Raw genomic sequence first — 8526 nt, 5'->3', positions numbered from 1 at the left:
CAGTAAGTTAACACACTGTTAATCTTTCACTAATTTATCTCTACTAGCAAACTGACACCAATTATGGTACAGAATAAAAAACTAGCTTGGAACGCAGTCATAACTCCATATTAATAATGGTGCTCGCTGGTCACTGGCGGTGAGTTTCCCTGGGCCTCAGCACATACAAGTGTGAGTCTCTTCGGGAGCCAAAGGAGCTTCAGGGGCAGCAGTAGACAGCAACCTCTAGGGCTATGGCTTCACTGCAAAACCAGGTGTGTTTTTACATGGGCATAGCGCTGATCAAGTACAACCCTAGAGGAGACATGTAGCTAGGTGAGCTCAACCTTAAGTGTGTGCATGGGGGGGCTAGTGTTGACCTCAGCAAGTTACATGAAGATAAAAACTACCCGTGCCTCATCTCCACCAGGGCTCTATAGTGAGATTCAGAGAATTTAAGGCCAGAAGAGACCATTAGACCATCCAGACCTCCACAGGCCCTTACATGTCACTCAGCTACCCCTGCATTGAGCCCAGTAACTTGTGTTGGACTAAAGCATCTCCCAGAAAGGCCTCCAGCCTGGATCTGTAAACATCAAGAAATGGAGAATCCACCACTTCCCCTGGGAGTTTGTTCCAATGGCTAATCCCCCTTTACAGAGCTATCACCCCTGTAGAAACAACTGTTTTGGCAGTGAAGTTGTAGCCTATGTGTGTCAAAGCTCATGTCCTTGTTCACTTACTCCTGGTCTCGTTGGGTTCCGAGGATGTCTGAAAGAAGCCTTAACTTCCAGCAAACTACGTGTGGGGCTGGATTTGCTTCCAGGACTTTTACAGAAATAACTGAAAACAGCACACAGTAGCTGAAGACAATTGTGAAATGAGCCTAAGAGGTAAGGCACTTTTCTGAGAGGGGAAGCTCCCTAGAAAGGTAATTTTTAAACCTATTTCTTGTTCTTCATGGTTTTGAGCTATATAACAATAACATCTAGCTCTTATATAGCACTTTCCACCAGCAGGTCTCAAAGTGCTTTACAAAGGAGGTCAGTCAGTATCATTATTGCCATTTTACAGATGGGGAAACTGAGGCATAGGGCAAGGAAGGGCCTTGCCTAGCATGACCCAGCAGGCCAGAGCTGGGAATAGAATCCATATCTCCCGAGTTCTTCCCTCCAAGTTCATTTCCTCCAGACCAAGACCCCATCCTGCAGCAGCTGCAGCCCCAGGGGATGCACAATCTGGCGCAGGATCGGGGCCTACAGTTTTTGTCTGGATAATATTATTCTATAGAGTCCTGTGGAAAAGAAAACCCTGCTGCCAACTGAACTCTGGGTCGCTCCAGCTCCACCAGACCAACATGGGATAAGTTCCTTTGGTCCTTCAGGCACTGGTGACTGAATCCTGGGCTGTCCTATGCAATGTAGATGTGAGCTAGAAGAGTGAGTCAGGTTTCCTTTCAGTCACATGACTCTATGTTTAAATGTTTATTTTATTGAGGTAAAAGGTTGGCAAAATATACATATAAGTACACAGGCCCCACATAATCGCTACTGCAACCCAATAAATATTACCTTGCTTTTTCATTATCAAGGATACGATGTTTATGAGAGGGTTGTAAATACTGTTATATTAACCTCACATGTTTCATGATTCTGTCTAGTGATAAGGCAGCGTATACTTACCTTGGGGCATGCCACCTTTACCCCATTTCATACTCAAGCCTTGGGATATAAACACCTATGAGCCATCACTGGATTTTTTCTCTCCCTGAAAAATTCAAGCACTTTGCAAACTAATTAAATCAGATATATATTTAATTAATAGATGTTAAGGTCAGATTTAAAGACTCCAAGTGATGGAGACCCCACTATGTCCCTAGATCAGTTGTTCTGATGGTTCCTCGCTGATAAAAATTTCTAGTCTGATTTTTGTCTCCATTCAGCATGTTTGTTAGATTAAAGAGCCCTGTACCATCAGTAATCTCCTCCATAGAAACAGGATAACAGCGAGCGGCTAAGGGCCGAGTTTCCATGGGAGTTTGTAGGAGATATTTTGAAGCCTTTGCTCTATCGGTACATTACAGGAGTGGACAGCTATTGGGACCGGCACCGGATGTGCCACACTCGCTTCTTGCCTGAAGAGAGAGGAGACTCCATCTGCATGAGGTGTGAGGCTTGTAGCTTGATGGAGGAGAAGGTTTGTGGTCCAGAGAAACAGCTGACCACTTTGCAGAACAGCAGGGGTATGGCGAATTTCCTGGATACTCAGATCCAGCCTGCACCACGGCAGATACCACACTGGGAGGCTATGGAGTCCAGTGACCAAGGGAGACAAGAAAACAGAAAAGATGACTGGAAATTTGTCATCTCCAGAGATAGAAGAACCCAAAGGATCTGCTCACAGCTGGAAGTATCAAATCACTGCCAGGTGCTGAGTAAGACATCTGAAGAGAGCAACCTCCAAGAATCAACCAGAGGGAAGGACCTACAGATATCAGAGGAAAGAACTGAGAACTACTGCCAGCTCAGACTAGACAGACCCAGACAAGCCCAAGAGAACATCCACAATTGGCCAAAGAAGACAGACAGTCCTTAGTGGGGACTCTATGCTAAGAAGAATAGACAGGACATTCTGCAATGGGAAGAAGCACGGCAGGACAGCTTGCTGCCTTCTGTGAGCGAAGATGAAGGACACCACCACCAGAATAAACTAGATTCTGAGGTCAGTAGGAGAGACCCCTTCTGCAGTGATCCACAAAGATGCCACCTTAGACATGTTTCCGCAGATCCTGGAACGCTCCTGTACAGGCTGGAGGCAGGGCTTAAAAGGGGAAGCAGAGCATCTCAGAAGGGGGCAGGCAGTGGAAGGGAGCAGACCTGTGCTCTGAACTCTTGGGAAGGGGCATCCCAGGAGCTCTTGCAACCTGAGGCTTGGAGATACTGACCTAACCAAGATGGACTGGGGACTTTTGAAGCTCAGAGACTTTAATTTACCGTGCAGGAACATAAGAACATAAGAACTGCTGTACCGAGTCAGACCAAAGGTCCATCTAGCCCAGTATCCTGTCTGCCAACAGTGGCCAATGCCAGGTGCCCCAGAGGGAGTGAACCTAACAGGCAATGATCAAGTGATCTCTCTCCTGCCATCCATCTCCACCCTCTGACAACCAGAGACTAGGGACACCATTCCTTACCCATCCTGGCTAATAGTCATTGATGGACTTAACCACGGTGAATTTATCCAGTTCTCTTTTAAACGCTGTTATAGTCCTAGCCTTCACAACCTCCTCAGGCAAGGAGTTCCACAAGTTGACTGTGCGCTGCGTGAAGAACAACTTCCTTTTATTTGTTTTAAACCTGCTGCCTATTAATTTCATTTGGTGACCCCTAGTTCTTGTATTATGGGAATAAGTAAATAACTTTTCCTTATCCACTTTCTCCACATGTAAATATTTAAATATATGGAGATATACCTAGGGCCGGCTCCAGCATTTCTGCCGCCCCAAACAAACAAACAAACAAAAAAAAAGCAGTGATCGCAGTCGTGACCGGCGGCGGCAATTGGGAAAAAAGAAAAAAAAGAAAGCCGCGATCGGCGGCGGCAGGTCCATCGCTCCTAGAGGAAGTGAGGGACCTGCCACCCCCGAATTGCCGCAGGTGCCGCCCCTCTCCCTTGGCCGCCCCAAACACCTGCTTGTTAAGCTGGTGCCTGGAGCCGGCCCTGGATATACCTATCTCATAGAACTGGAAGGGACCTCGAAAGGTCATCGAGTCCAGCCCCCTGCCTTCACTAGCAGGACCATGATTTTATATACCTCTATCATATCCCCCCTTAGTCTCCTCTTTTTCAAGCTGAAGAGTCCTAGCCTCTTTAATCTCTCTTCATATGGGACCCGTTCCAAACCCCTAATCATTTTAATTGCCCTTTTCTGAACCTTTTCTAGTGCCAGTATATCTTTGTTGAGATGAGGAGACCACATCTGTACGCAGTATTCGAGATGAGGTCGTACCATCGATTTATATAAGGGCAATAATATATTGTCAGTCTTATTCTCTATCCCATTTTTAATGATCCCTAACATCCTGTTTGCTTTTTTGACTGCTGCTGCACACTATGTGGATGTCTTCAGAGAACTGTCCACGATGACTCCAAGATCTTTTTCCTGACTTGTTGTAGCTAAATTAGCCCCCATCATATTGTATGTATAGTTGGGGTTATTTTTTCCAATGTTCATTACTTTACATTTATCCACATTCAATTTCATTTGCCATTTTGTTGCCCAATCGCTTAGTTTTGTGAGATCTTTATGAAGTTCTTCACAGTCTGCTTTAGTCTTAACTATCTTGAGCAGTTTAGTATCATCTGCAAACTTTGCCACCTCACTGTTTACCCCTTTCTCCAGATCATTTATGAATAAATTGAATAAGATTGGTCCGAGGACTGACCCTTGGGGAACACCACTAGTTACCCCTCTCCATTCTGAGAATTTACCATTAATTCCTACCCTTTGTTCCCTGTCTTTTAACCAGTTCTCAAAGGAAGAGGGGATGCTTGTAGGAAGGTATCCAGGGAGGCAGCTACATAGCACCCCAAAGTGCCAATCTCAGCCGCCTACCACTGGGCCCGGGTTCCCCTACCAACCCCTGAAAAGGTGACAATGACAGAAGTCTATCCCTTTGTGGGGAACCTAATTGGGGATGATCCTGAAGGTGCAAGGGTCCAGACCCCAAAACCCAACCCAAATGGGAAGCCTGGGAAGAAAACAACCCAGCACACCTGGCCTGACCACTAGGTGGAGCTGCCAGTGAGTGTTCCCCTTCATATGGTACAAACACCCAGATTGTAAACCAGCCTCTGTGTTATGCATCTGACAAATCCAAGCACAAAGGGGAATGTAAGGAGAACATTTTAAATTATCTCTATATTAATACCTGGGGAATAAACAAGAGGAGCTGGAGACACTCAGGTAAGAGAGGACACACAACACAGCTGGTATTAATGAAACTTGCTGGATCGGATTTGTGATTGGAACGTTAAAAATCAATAGTTACAACTTGTTCAGTAAGGACAGAATGGCAAAAAGGGGAGAGGTGGTACTTTACCTCAAAGACACTGTTACCTGTCACCTGTCACAAACAATGCAGAATCACAGGACCACAAAGGCTAATAGATTAAAATTCTCACTGGTAAAAGTAAAACTGGGGATGGGGAGGAAGGGGGTACTGGTGGGCGTCTGTTACAGACCACCTAATCTCATCAGGGAACAGAACAAACTGCTTCTTAAGCATCTGTCCATAATGTGTAGGAAGAAACACTGTGTTATCATTGGTGACTTTAACCTGGGAAACATTTGCTGCACATTTCCTTTGGCCGGTAACAAAACTTTCTTGGGGTGTATAAAAATAATAGACGATAATTTTCTAACACAGAGAATCCTGCACCCAACACAAAGGAACTCAGTATTGAACCTCGTTCTGAGAGATAAAGAATGGTTAATCACTGAGCTGAACATTAGCAGTTGCCAAGGTACCAGTGATCATGGTCCGGTTGTATTTACTTTGTGCAAACAGAATACGGCACCAACTAGGGCCATGTGTACTTGGAATTCTAAAGGTCCAATTTCCCAAAGCTTAAAGCAGCGGCTGGCATAAGTGAGTGGGACCATGAATATATAGTGGGAAATGGTAATGAAAACTGGGAATCATTTGGGGAGAACTTATTTGATAACCAAAGAGTTACGATTCTGCAGACTCAGAAAAAATGAGATTGGGCCAAAACCCAGCCTGGGCCAAAGGAGATGTGGGTTCAGTGATAAAACACACAAAAATCAGTATATAAGGGGTGGGGAAAAGGGGAAATAACTAGCAATGATTATAAGTTACAGTTAAACAATGTCAGTATCCTGGATTTCCAGGATGCTCTGTGCCCCCGCCCCCTCCCCAGCCTTTGCACAGCCATGCTGGGAGTGTCCCCTTCATTGTGCTGGGCCTGAGGCATCCACTGTTTGCAAGGGTGAACCCCACGGCTCTGCTAGTCAGAGATGGAGCCCTTGGGCTCCAGCCCCCCTGTTTTCAGAGGCCTGGGAAGATCGAGCCCCTTCCTCACCTAGGACTCAGGTTCCTGCCAGGTTTGGCTAAACCACAAATGGCAGCAATATGTGCCCAGCCCATTCCTCCAGGCCCTGGCCGTGGTTCTACCAGGTAATGTCCTGATTTGTACAGAACACACCCCACTAGCCAAGCCACAGCGTTCTCATAAACCAGTGCATAGCAGTATCAAACCCGTCCCATCAGTCTTCACCCCAGCAGGGCACAGAGGAAGTTTTCACATGCCCTCTGCGCTCCTTTGCCACCCCAAAGCTTTTGGTTTGAAACAGGGATCAGACCCTGCCACTACCTCCTCCCATTCGTCTGCTGGGGGGGAGGTGAATCCCATTCCTTAAGCTGTCAGACATCTCGACTGCAGCCTGGGGCGTCCTCCCCCCCTGCCCCCGGGTGGGGTAGGAAGTGAGCCCTTGAACAGGTGGGCAAATCAGAATGGGTGTGTCCCCCTGCAGAGCTCGGCATAACCCAGCGGTGACTCTTAGGCTCTGGCTTCCAGGGCCAGGGGAGGCAGGGATGCTGGGCCCACCCCAGCATTGGCAGGCCCTCTCCAGGGTTTTGTCTCCACCCCTGGGCTGTGCATATACAAGGAGTGTCTCTTGTGGGTAACCTATTGCCCTTACCACTGGGACAAAATCCTCTCTTGGTCCCCACCCCTCCTAGTGGGCTGTGATTCATGGTGTCTTAGTTAATGGAACCCACAATATCCATGGCCACCTTCTGAAAAGGGACATCTGGTACTAGCAGTGGCCTTCCAGCTGCTTAACATGTCCCTGGGGCCATGTCACTCCATGGCAGGGCCCATACATCTGACAGACCTCCTTCCCTGCCTCTCTTTCTCCAAAGCCAGCTGGAGTCTCAGCCACAGTACCGCTCAGTTCCCCTCAGTTTTCCCAGTAAGGGCAGGCAGTTGACTAGCTCCCTTGATCACAGAATGAGGCTTCAGGGAGTTTACACTGCACCAGGAGGTCTCTCGCTTCAAAGGGCTGGTCTACACTGGGGGGCGATCGATCCAAGATACGCAACTTCAGCTACGTGACTAGCATAGCTGAAGTCGAAGTATCTTGGATCGAATTACCTGGGGTCCAGACGGCGCAGGATCGATGGCCGCGGCTCCCCCGTCGACTGTACTACCGCCGCTCGCTCTGGTGGAGTTCCGGAGTCGACAGTGAGCGCGTTCAGGGATTGATATATCACGTCTTAACGAGACGCAATATATCGATCCCGGATAAATCGATTGCTACCCGCCGATATGGCGGGTAGTGAAGTGGTACCCATAGATTCTAAGGCCGGAAGTGACCAATGTGATCATCTAGTCTCACCTCCTGTGTAGCAAAGGCCAGGGAACTTTCTCAAAAAATTTCCTAGAGCAGATCTTTTAGAGAAACATCCAATCCTGATTTTAAAATTGTCAATGCCAGAGAATCTACCACTACCCTTGGGAAATTGTTCTAGTGGTTAATTATTCTCACCCTTAAAAATGTATACCATATTTCCAGTGTGAATTTGTCTAAGGGAGCTGGCATCCCATTCCTGCAGTCTCTCCCTGCTCCCTGTGGCCTCTGGTTCCTCTGCTCCTTGATTCCCAATCAGGGCCGGTGCTACCATTAAGGTGAACTAGGTGGTTGCCTAGGGTGCCCCCAATTTTTTTACAGCGTTCCTCCCCGAGCATGCAGTCGCCGCTCCACTTCTCCTGCCTCCCAGGCTTGCAGTGCCAATCAGCTCTTCCCGCCGCAAGCCTGGGAAGAGAATTAGAGCCAGGGCAGGGTGCTCGGGGAGGAGGGGGAGCAGAGGTGAGCTGGGGTGGGGAGGTGTCGTACGGCTGCCCAGGCTGGGAGGGGGGTGGGGAGCTGCCGCAGGGGTGCCTCAGGGCGGGGGGGTGGAGCTGCCGCAGGGCTCCCCACCCCAGCTCACCTCTGCTACGTCCCATCCCTGAGCACGCCGTCGCTGCTCCACTTCTCCCGCCTCCCAGGCTTGCAGCGCCAATCAGTTGTTTGGCGCCACAAGCCTGGGAGGGGAGGAGAATTAGAGCGGGGGTGGCATGCTCGGGGAAGAGGCAGAGCAGAGGTGAGCTGGGGTGGGGAGCTTCCGCACGGCTCCCCGGGGGTGGGAGCTGCCACGCGGTGTGGGGGGAGGGGCAAGGTGGAAGTTTCGCCTAGGGCGCAAAACTTCCTTGCACCGGCCCTGTTCCCAATTCATGCTTTTGCTGCTGCTCTTTGCTCTTTCCCTGCTGGGCCGGATCAGCCAGCTCCTGCAGCTGCAGCTCCTCTCCCTCCACCTGAAGCATCTTTACTTCCAGCTCCAGTTTCTGCTGCTCCTGCTCTTGAGCTAGATGCCCTGTGGCTGCTGTGGCCGGCCACCTGGGACTCTGCCATCTCCCCGGGTTCTCCGTCTCCCCACGTTGTTGCTGGAGAATTGGGCTGTTCTCTTGGAACTGCATCTGGGT

This window comes from Malaclemys terrapin, chromosome 23 (genome assembly GCF_027887155.1).
Source record: "Malaclemys terrapin pileata isolate rMalTer1 chromosome 23, rMalTer1.hap1, whole genome shotgun sequence".
Taxonomy (NCBI): domain Eukaryota; kingdom Metazoa; phylum Chordata; order Testudines; family Emydidae; genus Malaclemys; species Malaclemys terrapin.
The sequence above is the reverse complement of the archived record's forward strand: the minus strand, read 5'-3'. Positions refer to the sequence as shown.